Source organism: Piliocolobus tephrosceles, chromosome 17, assembly GCF_002776525.5.
Source record: "Piliocolobus tephrosceles isolate RC106 chromosome 17, ASM277652v3, whole genome shotgun sequence".
NCBI lineage: Eukaryota > Metazoa > Chordata > Mammalia > Primates > Cercopithecidae > Piliocolobus > Piliocolobus tephrosceles.
Genome location: NC_045450.1, coordinates 51224332 through 51242140, shown reverse-complemented (window position 1 = coordinate 51242140; position 17809 = coordinate 51224332). Strand labels below are relative to the sequence as shown.

At 43.5% G+C, this 17809-nt stretch overlaps 1 long non-coding RNA gene across 1 annotated transcript; it reads right to left on the bottom strand.

The window, feature by feature from the left end:
- Positions 1–12887: 12887 nt before the first annotated feature.
- Positions 12888–15284, bottom strand: LOC111541223. Its single transcript, XR_002731220.1, has 2 exons — positions 14995–15284; positions 12888–13515 (listed from the first exon to the last, which is right to left on the bottom strand). It is a non-coding gene; the product is annotated as an uncharacterized LOC111541223 (long non-coding RNA).
- Positions 15285–17809: the final 2525 nt, after the last annotated feature.

Sequence of the window (17809 nt, the reverse complement as noted above, 5' to 3'; positions counted from 1 at the left end):
TCCTTCCTTCCTTCCTTCCTTCCTTCCTTCCTTCCTTCCTTCCTTCCTTCCTTCCTGTCTTTCTTCATTCCTTTCTTCCTCTATTCTAACCACCTCCCCATCCTCCTATGCATGCATTTATTCTTCCTCCCATTCCCTCACTCCTCATCTATCCATTCAAACTCCCATCACCCATAAACTTACCCCATTTGCATCTATCCACCCATATGTCCCATGCATACTTACTGATGCTCACTATAGGCCAAGAACTCTGCTGTGAACTGATGGAAAAAAAGGATATGGAAAACAAGGTCCCTGCCCTCTAGGAGCTGACAATGTGTTAAAAGAAGCAGATGTATGAACAAATGATCCCAGAACAATATATTTTCTGTGCCAGATGTGTGCTCAAAGAAAGAACATTTAACCCAATCTGTGGAGGTCAGAAAAGGTTTCTTTGAGGGTGTGTTTCTTCAGTTGAGGTTAAAGTTCAATCAAGATTTCATCAGATGAATGGGATGCAGTGAGTGAGATGTTCCAGGAGACGGAATAGCTTATGTGTACAGTGATGGAATAGGTGTTGAGGGACCAAGGTGATTCCAGGGACACAGGTAACTCGGAGCATTGGGAGCAAAGTTGAGTGTGAATGAATGGTGTGTTATGAGGAAAGACAGGAAAGGCAGGTCGTAAAAGGCGTTGAATGACAGGGTGAAGGCCTTGGGAGCCATATAAGGGCTTTAAGAGGGGTGGCATGGTCAGGTCGTTTTAGAAAGATCTCTCTGCTGCATGGAAGATAAGTTGGGGTATGTGGATGCAGCGGGGATCAAATGGTTCAGGCTCTGAAGAGTGAGGACTTAGGATTCTCTGAGTCCAGCCTCTGGGGTCAGCCCAGGCCCCCACATTTGGCCTGGACCCAAAACCACTTCCTTTGCCAAGGCCGAAGTCAGGTCAGCTGGGCTGAGATTGTGGGCATGAGGAAGGTTCTGGGGCTCTCTATTTTCAGTGACGTACAGTACTGCCACCAAGGGCTTTAATCTATGGTTGTCCCTCTTCTGATCTAGGATCCAAAGTCCATTGCCACCAACTTTAATCAATTTCTCACTGGCTTCTCTGTCAAGGTCACCACAGAGTCTCTCAGTTCCATGCTCCACTTTTCTGCCTCTACAATTTGCAGCCACCAAAACCCATTAATTTCCCATCAGTCATGCCATGATGTTTCTTCTAACCCTGTGAAATCTCCACCCTGGTGATTTGCAAGTGACACGTGATGGTGTATAGCCTAGGTGGAGCTGCTACAGCGAGTCAGACATGACGCCAGCCCTCAAAAAACTAGCGGGGGTGGCGGGTGGAAGACAGATGTCCCATTGGCTTGGACAGATGTACCAAGGAACACTGGTGTGTGGAAGGGGAGGCTGCTCAGGCTGCAGAGACTTGGGTGGGCTTGGGCTCAAGTCTTTGCTCTGCCACACTGAATGTGTGACCTTGGGCAAGTCACTTGACTTCTTCAGAGCCTCCATTTTGTCATGTGTGGAATGGGAAAAATAACATCGACTTATCTTCATTTAGATTTATTTATTTTTTAGAGACAGGGTCTTGCAATGCTGCCTAGGCTGGTCTTGAACTCCTTGTCTCAAGCAATCCTCCTGCCTCAGCCTCCCAAGTTGCTGGGATTATAGGTGTGAGCCACTGTCCCTGGCTTAGATTTTTATTTTTTTGGTAGTAACTAGTAGGAACCAACTTGGGCCATTTTAACAAAACCTGGAGAATTTACTAGAACTCAAGTCTGGGCTTTCGGAGGCCTTGGAGTGAGAACCAGAGAAACAGACAGGAACCTAGGAAAGACTCTGCCTCTTGTCTCTGTGTGCCTCTGCTTAATCACTTAATTTTTTTTCTCCCTGCAGACCTTCTTTTTCCATTATTTTGTAAAAAAAAAAAAAAAAAAAAAAAAGCCTTCACTGCAGCTTGAGAATGAGTTTACAGTTCCTCAATTCTAGCCACAGGCAGGACTAACTGGCCATCTTTTAACCACAAGTCCAAATTCCCAGGAAATAATCTAATTGGTGGAACTGCACCCCTGGTCCAATTAACTGTGACCAAAGGATGGGATCAGGTAGCACAAATATGGCAGCTTGTGGACATGGGCATTCATCGTTCTCAGAAAAGGTGGGACTCATGAGCCTGGCAAAAACCCGGAAGGTGTTCCCTATGTCCTCACAGGTTTGTTGGTAAGATTAAATAGGATAACGGATGTAAGCATTTGGCACAGTGCCTTGTATATACTAAGGGCTCCATAAATGGTAGCTGCTGTTATTCATTCATTGCTCTATTTAATAAGCATTTATTGAGTGCCTGGTTATACTGGATCCCACAGTAAGTCCTGAGGATGAGAAAGATGAGATGACACAGACAGAGCTTGAAAATTGAGAGTAATTCAAGTAAAGCTATTTCAGAGGGTTGTCAGGATTGAATGTAATAATACATGCAAAGTGTTTAGTACAGTTCCTGACACACAATAACGTCTCAATAAATGTTGCCTACACAAGTTGAATGTCTATTTGTACAAGAGCAAAGGAAAAACATTTCTTATGCCTTTTCTATTTGCTTGTTGCTCCCCTGGCCACAGGACTAAGACATCTTTGGTTACAAAAATAGATTTCAGTCTTCAAAATAATGTCAGTTGCCAGACTGACAGTTTTTGGATGTTGCATTTGAGTCTAATTTAAAAGTTTAGAAAAATAATGTTGGCATCTCCTGAACTCAAGCACTTACATGAATTATTAACAAGAGTTAATGCAGATTAAAAATACCCACGTGCAACCTGTGATCATCTTTATTTTCTTGACCAAGAATGAATGAACCTGAACGTCTACAGGAGAGTAAATTGTGGTACAGTCACAGGACGAGAACATTCCACAGCAATGAAAGTGAACACATTACAACTACAAGAAAACATACGAATGACTTACAAACACAGGGTTGAGCTAAAGAAGCCACATGCTGTATGATTCCATTTATATAGAGTTCCAAAGCAGGAAAAGCAGATCCATGGTATTGGAGTCCAAGCAGTATTTACCTTTGGGGCAAGGTAGTGGCTGGGAGTCGGGGACTTGCTGGTAATGCTGTTTCTTGATCTGGGTGCTGGGTACACAGGTGCATTTTATTTGTGAAAACTGACAGAACAGTACACTTCTGTGCATTTTAATGTATGTATGTTATATTTTAATTTTCTAAAAAGAGTGTCTTATCTTTATGCATTTGCCCAGCCGAGGCAAGAGAGTTAGGCTTCCAGCTTGAAGATGGAGGAGGACTTTGGGTTTCCAGGCAGAAGGGGCAAAGGGGAAGGAACTAATATTTATTCAGTCTATGGGAGAACTTTCTTTCCAGGCTTAGTAACAAAAATAGTTTCATTTCTTCCAAAAACAGTTTTTACTCTTTTTGTTTATTTTAAACTATTGCTTGAATCACTCCCTGATTAAAAAAAAAAGTGGAGGTGAATGTATGTTTCCTTTGCCTCTGTTTACTCACTTGGTAAAGAAAACATTATACTATGTATGCATTTTTGGAAGAAGATGGTGTATAAATAAACAAAATGGTGCACAAAGCATTTGTAGAAAACCTATGTGTGTGAGAGACATTTCCACAGTTCGTTTCAGAGGACAAAGGGGAAAAGGCCATGGTTCAGGAGGGGTAGTAACTGGCCTGGCCCCTAGTAGGTACCCAGTACTCTTGTGAAACGTTGGTCAGCAGGGGCATAGGGAGGGCACGCAGGGGGCCATGTGAGGCCTCTGCCTCTTTTAAGTTCCAGAAAGCACAGAGTTGTTCTGGACTGGCTTGGGCTCTGGGTCTAGAGGATTTGAAGACCTGAGTTCAAATCCCCCTTCTGCCATTTACCTGCTGTGTGTTCTGGAACAAGTCATTTGTCCTTCCAGAATGTCATTCCAGCAGACAAGGTCACCCTCATGCATTTCCTGGGAACTGGGTCTCCTTGGCAGCATCTCTAGCCTGCCGTCCCTGCTGCTGAAGTGGCCAGTGCAGTGTAACTGGGGACTTTCAACCATGCCTACCTCCCTCCCTCCCTCCCTCACCTTCCCTACCCTCCCCCATCCCTCCCCTCCCCCACCCCATCCCCTTCTCTCCCCTCCCCTCCACACCCCGCTCACCTTCCCTCCCCTTCCCTCCTCCTCCCCCTTCCCTCCCCTCCCCTCCTCCTTCCCCTCCCCTCCCCTCTCTTTTGGAGACAGAGTCTTGCTCTGCCAGCCAAGCTGGAATGCTGGAGTGCAGTGTCGCCATCTGGGCTCACTGCAACTCCACCTCCCGCATTCAAGCCATTCTCCTGCCTCAGCCTCCTGGGTAGCTGAGATTACAGGAGCACAGTACTACACCTGGCTAATTTTTGTATTTTTGGTATTTCACCAGGTTGGCCAGGGTGCTGTCAAACTCCTGGTCTTAAGTGATCCACCCACCTCAGCCTCCCAAAGTGCTGGGATTACAGGCTTGAGCCACCTGCCCAGCTCGTGCCTCTCCTTTCTGTCCTGGTGCTCTCTCCCAGAGTTCCTGGTGACTATTGGGAACTCAAGAATGTCTCCATGTTACCCGCACACATCCACGACACTCAGAGGAACAGGGAATCCCTGAACCTAATTTGACAGCTGCGGGGAGGGGGCTCCACTTCCCCTTGCGTCTGCTTCTTTTAGGCAGGCGCCAGGAGGCTGAGTCTCTCTGCTATTCATTTTGAGCTGGCCACAATGGACCTGAAATGCTATGGGGAAGTCATTCCAAGGAGAACATTAATCGTGTTACCTTTAGGCAGTCTAGCACATGAACAAGCAACCCTCCTGGCCTGGAGCAGCTGAGCTTTTGCACTTGGGGAAAGGCAGGGTGGCCTGATGGGCAGTGGAGGCTCATGAATTAGGTCCTGTGGGGAAGAAGCTGTTTTCTCAGCCTCTCTGCTTGGATTATTGCTGTGTTCATTTTCACTGTCACACAGTGTACATTCCGCCCCCGAAAGCAGGGCACAGTCTGGCCTCACTATAACCTCTCCTCAACTCAGACTCTTGAAAAAAAGATACCTCTCCACACTGCAGCCTCCGAGCCTCCTTAAATCAAGCCACACCCTTGCTAGAATCCTTCAGGGACTTTCCATTGCTGCAGAATCAAGTCCTAGTGGCCTTGTAGCAAGATAGTCAAGGTCCTTTCTGATCTAGTTCCTGCCCAGTCTCTAGGTTCTATTCTAGCCACTCTCCACCTCAACTCCTGGGCTCTAGCACCTCTAACATCCATATCCCCTTCTCTGGAGGCTTTTCTGACCTTGACTCCCTGCAGGTTGAATGAGTAACTTCCTCCTCTGAGGTCCCATAGCACACCTCACATTTCAAAATGATGGAAATCACATACGATTTTCTTTTGTGTTTGTGTATACTTGCCTCCCGGTTTGTGAGCCTTTGGAGGGCGGGAACTCAGTCCTGCCCTCCAAAGGACTGTGGACTTCAATACTGTGTCCCTAGTTTGATGTGTGGTTCAGGGCTCCAGAAACATTTGTTGCAAAAATGGAGTTGGATCATAAAGATACCAGTGATTGTGCTGGAACAGGAGGCTGCCTCTAGAGGTCTTTCAGGTGTGTAGGCCTGTCTGCCCTTGTGCTAAATGACTCCAACCTGCCTGCATGAATCCTTTCTCTCCTCCTGTCACTTCCAGCTCTCTTCCTCCTTCCGCTTGAGATATCCAAGCTTCACGGAAGAACTGTAGGTTTCTACAGAGAACAATATCCCTGATTGCTAAATAAATAAGCCACATTCATGGCCAATTCAGCAAAACCAGGTTTGGTGGGAATGACTTCATTCTTACCAGGATGTTGCTGGCTGCCTGGAAGTCCTTTAAAAGACAAAATAAAACACCCTTTTAAAGATAATTTTAGACTTACAGAAAAATTACAAAAATAATTTAGAAAGTTCATGCATATCCTTCACCCAGCGTCCCCTAATATTCACAACTTATGTAACCATGGCACAATGGTCAAAACCAGGAAATTAACACCGGTACGATGCTATTATTGTACCTTATGCAAATTTCACCAGTTTCTCTCTAGTGCTCTTTTTCTGCTTCGGGATCTGATTCAGGATCCCACATTGCTCATAGCTGTTGTGTTTCCTCAGCCTCTTCCAATCTGCAACAGTTCCTGATTCTTTCCTTGCTCTCGTGGCCTCTGATGAATCGTGATCAGTTCTGCAGCTTTCTGTTTCTAGTTCCTAGTTGGCTTCTGGGTGATTGAAGTTCCTGGAGGCCTTCCTGCAGGACGGGTTCAGAATGAGTGCTTCTTTTTCTTTCCTCCTCTCATTCTCCTTTCTTCCCTTGGGATTTTCCAGAGCAAGAGTCAGTTAGAGAGGAATGCATGGTGAGGAGATGATTAGTGTGTCTTGACCTTGGGTGTTTGTCTCACTGTCAGCGTTCTGGCTCCCATCTGCAGTTGATTATGCAATTAGCCATGCACGTTGACCTCAGGATAGATGCAGACTCCTTCTTGCTCCTCCTTCACTGCCTACCTTTCTCCTTTCCTCCCTCTCCCAGTCATCTCCTTTGGTTGCAGGTTAGAGGAGGCTCCAGGCCGGTTGGGCCTGGTATGCACACTTCCTTGGAGTCATGTGCTCTAAGACATCTCTGGCAGGCCTACTGGGGGACATGGGAAGTGGATTTGGGAAGGGGGTCTGTGTGCTGAGTTTTACAGCCCTGTTGCACGCACTTATGGGGTCATGTGGCGCATGAGGTTAGGGACAAGTGCAAGGGCCTGGGAGAGAAGTCAGCTGTGGTAACAAAGGTCCATCAGCTGAGTCCCATCACATTCAGAAAGTCATCCTCCAGTGAGCCTGGGCCTTTCTGAGGGACAGTGGAAGAAGAGGTGAGAACCATTTCAAATTAATTCATTAATTCATTCAAATATTAATTCATCCATTAATTTGACTGCAACAAGCCCTGGTTGGTTGTTACTATTATTGTTGTTTTTGTTATTGCTATCATGATTTTGCTGTTGTTAGGTATGGAGACATAGTATGAATCAGATGCAATTCGTGCCCTCAGAGTGCTCAGAGAGAGAGAGACAGACCACAGAAGATCTCAACTATGTGACAAGGGCTCTGTTGGAGGGATATGTTAAGTTTGTGAAAACAGGGAGAGGGAGGGACTTAGCTGTGACAGGGATGGGCAGTGGATGGGACAGGTGATGCTAAAGGATTTAGAAGGGTTAGGCAGGCAAGTAGGATGGGGACTGATGCTCCAGGAAGAGGGAAGAGCATTTGCAAAGGCCTGGAGTGGAGAGGGCCTGTGCTACTTGGAAGAGCTGCAAACTCCCCACTCTCTCACTCCTTCATTCATTCATCCATCCACTTGCTCCGGGCCAGGCACTGTGCTGGGCACAGGAGCCACTAAGGTGAGGCCAACCTAGCTCTGCCTTCGGGTCTTAAAGTCAGAGCAGGGAGAGACAATTATTACAAGAGCAGAAATATACATGAATGCCTTGCAGAGGAGAGAAGAAAGTACTATGGTCTAAATGTCTCCTCAAATTCATTTGTTGAAACTGAAACCCCATTGTTGTGGCATTAAGAGGTAGGCTTTTTGGAAAGTGATTAACTCAAAAGAGCTCTGCCCTCATGAATGAATTAGTGCTTTATTAAAGACTGGAAGGAACCAGCTTAGGCCTTTTTTGCATTTTGTTTTCTGCCATGTGAGGATGCAGCAAGAAGGCCCTCACTAGACACTGAATGCTGTGCCTTGATCTTGGACTTCCCAGCCTCCAGAACTGTGAGGAATACATTTCTGTTGTTTATAAGTTACCCAGTCTGTGTGTTTTGTTATAGCAGCACAAAAGGCCTAAGACAGACGGGCAGGGAAGTCTTCTTAGAGGAGATCTTCGAGGTTTGACTTGAGGAAGAGTTGGGCAAGTGAAGAAGTGGGGATGGCCACTCTTTACAGGGAGAATAGCATGTGCAAAGGCCCAGATCACTTGTTCATTCATTGGTCACTTGTTTATTCACTCACTCATTGTATTCATTTACTCAACAAGTATGTAGCGAATGCCAGTTAGGCAGTTATGTGTCTATACTATGCACAGAGACTACAAAGTGAATAATTGTGGCGCTTTCAACCTAAGAGTGTTTCAGTCAGCTTAGGCTGAGTTATGTTGTGGTGACAAACCCCAAATATTGGTAGCTTATGACAATGAAGGTTTATTTTTAGCTCATGTTATATGTTCATTGCTGGTGGCAGAGAGAAGAGAGATAGTAGAACCATACATTGGTCCTTAAAGTTTCTGCTCTGGGGTGGCATGAGTCTCTTCCACTTACATTTTATTTGACAGGATGAGTCACATGGCCAAGCTTGACATCAGTGCATCAGGAATACAAATCCTCCCACAGAGAAGGGCAGTGAATATTTTGACTAATAACACACTCTACCATATGTCTGAGTAAAGGCTAATAACTCAGTCTGACTAGAATGTATGAGGGTGGCTACAACAATAAAGAGATTAAGAAGTCAAGGAGAAGCTTTATCATGTAGGGCCTTGGGTACCAGGCTAAAGAGTTTGGGTTCCATTGATTGTTAGTGGAGAGCCACTGAAGATATGAAAAGTTCTGTTGAGTTTTAAGCAAGGGAGAGTAAGATCTTATTTACACTTTAGAAAAATCATTTCAGTAGCTTCAGGAAAAGGCCTGGTGGTGGGGGGATTAAGGCTAGAAATAAGAAAAGCAATTGAAAAGTTGCGGGAATACCATAGTAGAGCAAATGAAGAATGCTCAAACTCAGGTTGGAATAGTAGAGAAAGAGGAGGCTTCTGGAGCTGCTAGGAACAGAATCAAGGGAATTTCATTGATACATTGTTCAACAGGTGTTTTAGAAACAAAGAATGAATGAGACCAGGTGTGATGGCTCACGCCTGTAATCTCAGCACTTTGGGAGACCAAGGCGGGTGGATCACTTGAGGCCAGCAGTTTGAGACTAGCCTGGCCAAACATGGCGAAACCTCATCTCTACTAAAAATATAAAAATTAGCCAGGCATGGTGGTGCATGCCTGTAATTCCAGCTACTCAGGAGGCCGAGACACGAGAATCTCTTGGGAGGTGGAGGCTGCAATGAGCCAAGATCACGCTACTGCACTCTAGCCCGGGTGATGGAGTGAGACTCTGTCTCAAAAAAAAAAAAAAAAAAAAAAAAAAAAAGAAAGAATAAATTAATAAGTAAGAGAGTGCACCTGAACCTTGTACATCGTACATCAATAAAGTGACCGATAAATTGATCCCTTATAAAGTGAGACAGACCCTGATCAAATTTTTTTTATTATTTTCAAATTTTGTTGATGATTTTCAAAAGTTTACTTTTAATTTACATATGGTAACATTCTTTTTTTTGGAGTACAGACGTATGATTTTGACAAATGCATAGACTCGTGTAACCACTACCACAATTAAGATATTCAACAGTTCCATCACCCTAAAAGTCTCTCTAATGCAGCTTCTCTTTGTTAGTCCAATCCTCCCTTCTCCCCAACTCTTAGAAACCCTGATATGTTCTCTGTTGCTACAGTTTTGCCTTTGCAGAATAGTGTATAAGTGGGATCACACAGTATGTAGTCTTTTGAGTGTAACTTCTTTCAAATGGCATAATGCACTTGAGATTCACCCAAGTTGTTGCATGTATCAATGTTTCTTTCCTTTTCACAGCTCGATAATGTTTCATTGTATGACTGTGCCAGAGCTGGTTTATCCACTTGTCTTAGTCCATTTGGGCTATATAACAAAGTACCATAAACTGTGTGGTTTATAAACAACAGACATTTATTTCTCTCAGTTCCAGGGGCTGGCAAGTCTAAGATAAAGGCATCAGCAGGTTCGGTAGATTGAGTGTCTGGTGAGGGTTCACTTATTGGTTCATAGATAGCACTTTCTAGCTATGTTCTGACATGGTAGATGGGGATCCTCTGGGGCCTGTTTTGTCAGGACACTGTGTTAGTCCACTTTTTTTTTTTTTTTGAGATGGAGTCTCACTCTGCCACCCAGGCTAGAGTGCAGTGGTGTGATCTTGGTTCACTGCAACCTCTGCTTCCCGGGTTCAAGCGATTCTCCTACCTCAGCCTACTGAGTAGCTGGGATTATAGGTGTGCACCACCATGCCTGGATAATTTTTGTATTTTTAGTAGAGATAGGGTCTCACCACGTTGGCCAGGCTGGTCTCAAACTCCTGGCCTCAAGTGATCCACCCGCCTCCCAAAGTGCTGGGATTACAGGAGTGAGCCGCTGCGCTTGGGCTTTGTCCATTGTTGCATTGCTATAAAGAAATACTTGAGATTGGGTGATTTATAAAGAAAAGAGGTTTTATTGGCTCATAGTTCTGCAGGCTGTACAGGAAACATGGTGCTGGCATCTGTACAACTTCTGGGGACACCTCAGGAAGCTTTTATTCATGGTGGAAGATAAAGCAGGAGAAGGCACTTCACATGGCAAAAGTGTGTGTGTTGGGGGGATGCCACATACTTTTAAACAACCAGATCTCACATAAACTCAGAGCGAGAGCTCACTTATCACCAAGGGGATGTGCCAAGCCATTCATGAGGGATCCACCTCCATGATCCAAACACCTCACACCAGGCCCCACCTCCAACACTGGAGACTATATTTCAACATGAGATTTGGAAGGGTTACACATTCAAACCGTATCAGGCACTGACCCTATTCATGAGGGGTCTGCCTTCATAATTTAATCCCACCCCAAAGTCCCTACTTCCAAATACCGTTGCATTGGGGATTAGGTTTCAATATACAAATTTTGGAAGGACAGAAACGTTCAGACCATAGCACTCCTCACCAGTTGAGGGACATTTTGTTGTTTCTGGTTTTGGTGTTATAACTTGATAAGAAACTGCTAAACTGTTTTGTAAAGTGGTTTTACCATTTTGCATTCTCATCAGCAATGTATGAGTGCTCCAGTGGCTCTACACTTGGTGTTGTCAGTTTTTTCCCCATTCTAGTAGGTATGTAGTAGCATGTCATTGTGGTTTCAATATGCATTTCCTTAATGAGTAATGATGTTGATAATCTTATGCTTATTTGCCATCCATAGATCTTCTTTATTTATGCTTATTTTCCATCCACATATCTTCTTTAGTGAAGTGTCTGTTCAAATATTTTGCCCATTTTTAACTTGGGTTGCTTATTTTCTTACTGTTGAGTTTGAGAGTACTTCCTGTAGTCTGTATATCCTTTGTCAGGTATATGACAGTCCATGGCTTTTCTTTTTATTCTTATAAGTTTACTTTTGCTCTTTTTAGAGCAAAAGTTTCTAGTTTTAATGAAATCCAACTTACAAATTTTTTCTTTTTATGAATTAACTTCTTGATGTCATCTCCAGGAACTCTGCCTAACTGTAGGTCATGAAGATTTTACCTACATTTTATTTTAAAAGTTTAAAAGTTTTTATATTTTACATTTAGGTCTATGATTCTTTTTGAATTAATTTTTTGTATAAATGAACATGTAGGTCAAAGACTTTTTTTCCTGCATATGGGTGTCTAATTGTTTCAGCATTGTTTATTGAAAATTCTGTCCTTGGGCCAGGCATGGAGGCTCACGCCTGTAATCCCAGCACTTTGGGAGGCTGAGGCAGGCGGATCACGAGGTCAGGAGATTGAGACCATCCCGGCTAACACGGTGGAACCCCGTCTCTACTAAAAATACAAAAATTTAGCCGGGCGTGGTGGCAGGTACCTGTAGTCCCAGCTACCCAGGAAGCTGAGGCAGGAGAATGGCCTGAACCCGGGAGGCGGAGCTTGCAGTGAGCCGAGATTGTGCCATTGCACTCCAGCCTGGGTGACAGAGCGAGACTCCGTCTCAAAGGAAAAAAAAAAAAGAAAATTCTGTCCTTTCTCTATTGAATTGTTTTTTCATCTTTGTCAAAATTCAATTGATCTTATTTGTGGATCTATTTCTGAACTCTTTATTATATTCCACATAGATATATAGACAGATAGATATATAGAATGCATCTCTCCTTTTGCCAGTACTATACTGACTCGATGACTGTAGCTTTATAAGAAGTCTTGGAATCAGATAATGTGAATCCTTTAACTTTTTTCTCTTTTTCTCAAAGCTGTTTGAATCTTGTACATTCTTTGGATTTTTCTATGAATGTTGGAATCATCTTGTCAATTTATACAGCCAGTTAGGATTTTGATTGTGATTGGGTTGAATCTATAGATCAATTTGGATAGAATTTACATTTTAATAATTCTGAGACTTCCAATTCATGAACATGGTATATCTCTCCATTTAGTTATGCCTTCTTTGATTCCTTCGTTAGTGTTTTATAGTTTTCAGCTTACAGGTCCTGTACTTATTTTGTTAGATTATAACTAAGAATTTCATTTTTAAAAGTTGCATCTCTCCATTTTTAACACTTTGTCTCTCTTGATCCATCACTCATATATTTGCTAGTGTGTCTTCACTTACTGTAGAATGCTTATTATAAAGGGAATTTTTAAATCTTGCAAAAGACAAAGATTTCATAAAGTTGATAGAAGCATTATTGGAGAAATACTCAAATTTACAGAGCCAGTGACAAAGGAAGATCCAGATGAGTTGGGCAAATTAACAAAAAGAGAATTGACAAGGAAGATAAAAAATGACTTGAAAGAGGGAATGATTTAAATATCAAAGGATTATGAGAAGCCTTTGGGAAAACTAATGAGCCTGGAATATTTGTATAAAAATTCTCTTTGTGTAAATCAAAGATAAAATACAAGGAAGATACATTATGTTCCTGTATATTTATGTTGGGAAGATATCAACACTTGAATTATCCTTTCTTTATTTTAAGAGTTAGAAAATGGTTGCAGTAAAAATCAAAACTTTCTTATATAAAATATGAAACATTTAGAATAATTTTTGGTTTTATTTTAAAGTCTCAATCAACCCTTACCTTCCAGTAATTTTTAGAAAAATCATGTCACTATTTTAAGTAGATTCATTTCAATTAGCCTTACAGTTCTTACTCCTCCAGTCAGTACACAAACCCTGGGTTTATCAGCTGATCCAAATGGCCACTCAAAAATATGCCAGGCCTCCAGCTTCAGGAATAGCCAGATGTGGAATCCCAGATTTGGTGAGCTGAGAATATTTCTGTGTGATGGAAGAACTCTAAGATGACGGCAAATTAGCCCCACCTCTGGTACTCCAGCCCTGTGTAATCCCCTCCACTTGAGTGTGGCAGCACGTGGGACTCATTTATAATGAATAGAATAGGAAAGGTGACCAATGTGACAGGATGTCACTTCAGTGATTACATTAGATAAGACTGCAGTGTCCTCTTGCTAGTGGACTCTCTCTCTCTCTTACAGACTTTGATGAAGCAGGTGAGCATGTTGGGGAGGTCCTCAGTTCAACGGGCTGTAAGGACAGAATTCATTCAACTATGTGATCTCGGAAGTAGGTCCTTCTCTAGTCAAGGCTTGAGATAAGATTTTGTGTATGACACTTTGATTGTGGCTTTCAGAGGGGATCCTGAAGCAGAGAACCCAGCAACATTATTCCTGGACTCCCAGCCCACAGAAACTATGAGGTGATAAATGCATATTTTTTTAAGCTGCTAAGTTTGTGAAATTTGTTACATAGGAGTGGATAAGGAATACACCCTGCTGCATTTAGCCATTCTTACATAAACCCACCATACATATGATTCATTTAGTTCTGGTATGAACTTCTCACTAAAGACCCTGTATTAGTCCGTTCTCACACTTCTATAAATAACTACTTGATACTGGCTAATTTCTGAAGAAAAGAGGTTTTATTGACTCACAGTTCCTCAGGCTGTGCAGGAAGCATGGCTGGGGAGGCCTCAGGAAGCTTACAATCATGGTGGAAGGGTGAAGCAGAAGCAAGCACCTTCTTCACATGGCAGAGCGGGAGAGCAAGAGTGAAGGGGGAAGTGCTACACGCATTTAAACAACCAGATCTCCTGAGAACTCACTCACTATCATGAGAATAACAAGGGGGAAACCCACCCCTGTGATCCAACTGCCTCCTACCAGGTCCCTCCCCCAACATTGGGAATTACAATTCAACATGAGATTTGGGTGGGGACACACAGCCAAACCATATCCAAACTTTATCAGACCTACACTTATTTCCCTCCCTCCTTTTCTTCCTCCCTCTCTCCCTTCCTTCTTTCTTTTCTTCTGTTAGGAAAGATTATGAAAGACTTTCAAATAGGCAAAAAAAAAAAAAAAAAAAAAAAAAAAGTACTGAGTTTTTTGTCCAGTACACTTTTCTAGGTTATTGCCTTTCATCGTCTTTGAGCTATTTTACAACTCTGTAAGTTGAAGAAAACTTAGACTAATGCAGATTATTCTTGCCCATGGGAGTACAAATGATTGTGTCCAATGACATGCAGTCTATCTTTACCCTGTAGATAGACCAGTTTTATTTCTGTATGTAAGTTGATTTCAGCATTCCTTGTTGGCTTTACTGTGGGATTCTGTGAATACTCCTTGCAATGGGTTGTAACATTTGACTGCTTCTATCATAAACTAATGAATTAAAAACAAAATCTTTGATACATATTCATTTTATATGAGTAAAGAGTTATGATTTTTACCTTAAAAAAGGATCTTTTAACATTTTCTTCCTCCTTCCCTTCCTTCCTTCCTGTTAACATTGAATAATTGCTATGTGCCAAATTTGGTTCTATTACCTTTTCAAGATTTATTTCTTTTGAATTTTACAAAAACTCAGAGTAGGCATTATATTACCCTATTTTATTTACAAATGAGAAAATTGTGACTCAGGGAGATTAAGAAACATAACTCTGCTTGTAGGAGAGCACTGACTCATCCAGAACTGCTGACTCTGAACCACCTGGCCTGGGACTGAGGAGTTTCCCAGGACATGGACTTTTAGTACTAAAATGAGGAGAGTCTTGGGCAAGCCAGGATGAGCCTATCACCCTGCATAGCTCCAGAAAGCCCAGGAAATGGACTCCACCATGTTTAGCTTCAGATGTCCTGTCTTATCTCCCAAGCCCTGCCCAGTACACACTGGTGTTTTGCTTCAGGGCTGTTGTCACCAAGTTCTTAGTGTTGTGTCTGCAAATGCCCCGGATGACTTCACTCTTCCCTATGCTTTTCAAAATATTGGCTGCTTTATGTAGTGCTCCCAGGAGGGCTGTCTTAGTTCCTGTGCAATGCCCTGTGTCTATAGGCCTTTCCCTGCTCGGCCAGCAAAAGCCAAAGGTAGAGTTTTGTTGCTTCCTTCCCTGTGAAGATTCACTTCCTGCCCAGAGTCCGATCTGAAAACAAAAGACCCTTGTTCAGCACAGCTTCCTGTGTAACAACATTAAACATCCCCTCAGCAACCATCATACAGGAATATTATAAGATAACTGTGCTTTCTATGCCCTAAGCTACAAGAGCACATTGCAAAGTTTTATGAAGTCTTCCTAAGTGCTGGGGCATATACAGATTTCCTAAACATCCCGGATAACCTCTGGATGGACTGAGAGAAATAGGCCTCAGCTGTTTCTCTTATCTTTGAGGAAGAGAAATGTTGGATATTTCCATGCATTGCAGAATTCTATGGAAGTCACTTGGCTGGAAAACCGGGTTTCCCCCATCTCATAGACTGTAACTGCTCTGATCCAGAAAGTGGCTGGAAATTTGCTGTTAAAGAACTCCAAAGGTTAACAGGATTAGACTCCCACCGACCAAGTTCAAAGAAATGCCTTCAGAAGTAAGCAAACAAACAAACAAACAAACAAAATTAATCAACCCTCTAACAACATATATATTTTCTGGATTCAAGGGTGATGACTTCAAAAGCAATTCAGTTAATTTTTTTTTTTTTGGCCGAGCCTCACGCTGTCGCCCAGGCTGGAGTGCAGTGATGCGATCTTGGCTCACTGCAACCTCTGCCTCTGAGGTTCAAGAGATTCTCCTGCCTCAGCCTCCTGAGTAGCTGGGATTGTAGGCAGCTGCCACCATGCCTGGCTAATTTTTGTATTTTTAGTAGAGACAGGGTTTCGCTATGTTGATCAGGCTGGTAATTCTTAAAAGTCTCTGTTGCATTAATAGTGAACTCAAAACTTTTTTAAAAAACAAACTTTTAGTGTTTAAAAAATGATATTTGGGGATAAATTTTGCTTATCAATTCACTGTTTTCCAGTTACAAAAAAGTGCTTAGAAATCAACATTAAGATAACATTTTTTCTGATTATAAAAATAATATATACTGCTTATAGAAAATTTGGAAAACAAAATAAAGAAGAAAATAAAAATTTTTCATAATTTCATAACTTGAAGATGGAGATCTACTACAAAAAATTGAGATCTGACTGTAAATAATTCATTGGGTTTTGCTTTTAGCCTTGACCTTGAATTTAGCTCAAGATCACCACTTCCCAACATGACTTTTAATGGTCGCCCGGTAGGGTTTTGTGGATTTGCCATAATTTACCTAACCAATCTCTTACTGTTGGACATTTATATTGTTTCGAATCTTCTGCTTATAAATAACACTGAACTTACTGAGGCAGATACACCCTGTGCATCTTAGGTCCCTAGGAGGTCCTTAGCAATCCCTAGAAGGGTGATTGCTTGGTGGTCTGAGGTTTTGATTGTGAACATCTGCTAGTCACCTTGAAGACAGTAGGATTTATTCGAAGGATTCTTGACCTGGGAGGCGCCTGGAACCAGGGCGCTCAGGAACTGCAGCTTTGTTCCTGGCCCAGAATCAACCTTCCAGGATTGGCTTGGTGAAAGCAGGGCGGGGCCGAGCAGGAAGACGGGGCGTGGACACTGCAGCAGGGCCACCAGGTGCAGGGAGGGATGGTGTGGTGCACTGTGACCCTCACAAATCCAAAGATCTGGCGGCCAAGCCCAGCCGCTCTCGGAGAGCTGAGATTCTTGGTGCTGGCTGGACTGCTGGAGACAGTAGGTACCCTGTTCCTTCGGGAAGGTGGGGGCTAGGTCTCTGGCTGTCTCTGCCCGATCAGACCCCGGTGCGAAGAGGGAGCGTAGCAAGAGCCCAGGCAGGTTGTGGGGCCAGACCACGTTCTCTGTCAACGTCCAGGACCCCCAGAACCTGCGGTCCGTTGATTGCCAGGATGCCCAGCCGTGGAGCTTGCAGACACCAGCCCTGGCTGAGCATTTATTGACACAGCGCACCCCCTAGTGGTCATTTCCCATGACCAACCCCAACAGGCGCAGATGATAGGCCTTGGTTCAGCCTCTAGCCCCCCAGGTCTGGGAAGTTTGTAGATTCGCATTCTCCTGGGACCCATGGGGCAATGGTTGAGGGTGGGTTAGAGGATAGGAGAGTGTCTAGGCCCAACTCTGTCCCTAACTTGCCTGTGTGGCTTTGGCCACATCTCATCCCCGTCTGGGTGTCACCTTGGCCATCTGTGAAATGAGGATGGTCATGCTAGCTTCAGAGGTTTGGCCTGGGGGAGGGGAAGGGCTCTGAGCCTCTGCTCCCCTTGCCCACTTTCAGTAGGCTTGGGACCCAGCGTTGGCTGGAGCAGGCATGTGCAGTGTGATCAGAAGATTCCAGGGCCACTGGGTTTGGGATACAATAAAATGTACAAATTCAGAGATAGGCCCTCCTCCACTACGAAGATCATTCTTCCTACCTTAGGGTAAGCAGGTTCCAAGCAGAGGAGGTGACCAGGGTGGCCAAGAGCTCAGAGCCAGGCCCCCTTGAAGGTTGGAGGGACAGAAATTGTCTTATCTGGAGGTGTCTTGGGGATGGGGAGGCTTCTTGGAGAAGGAAGTAGTGAACAGATTTCATGGGCTCCAGGGATTGG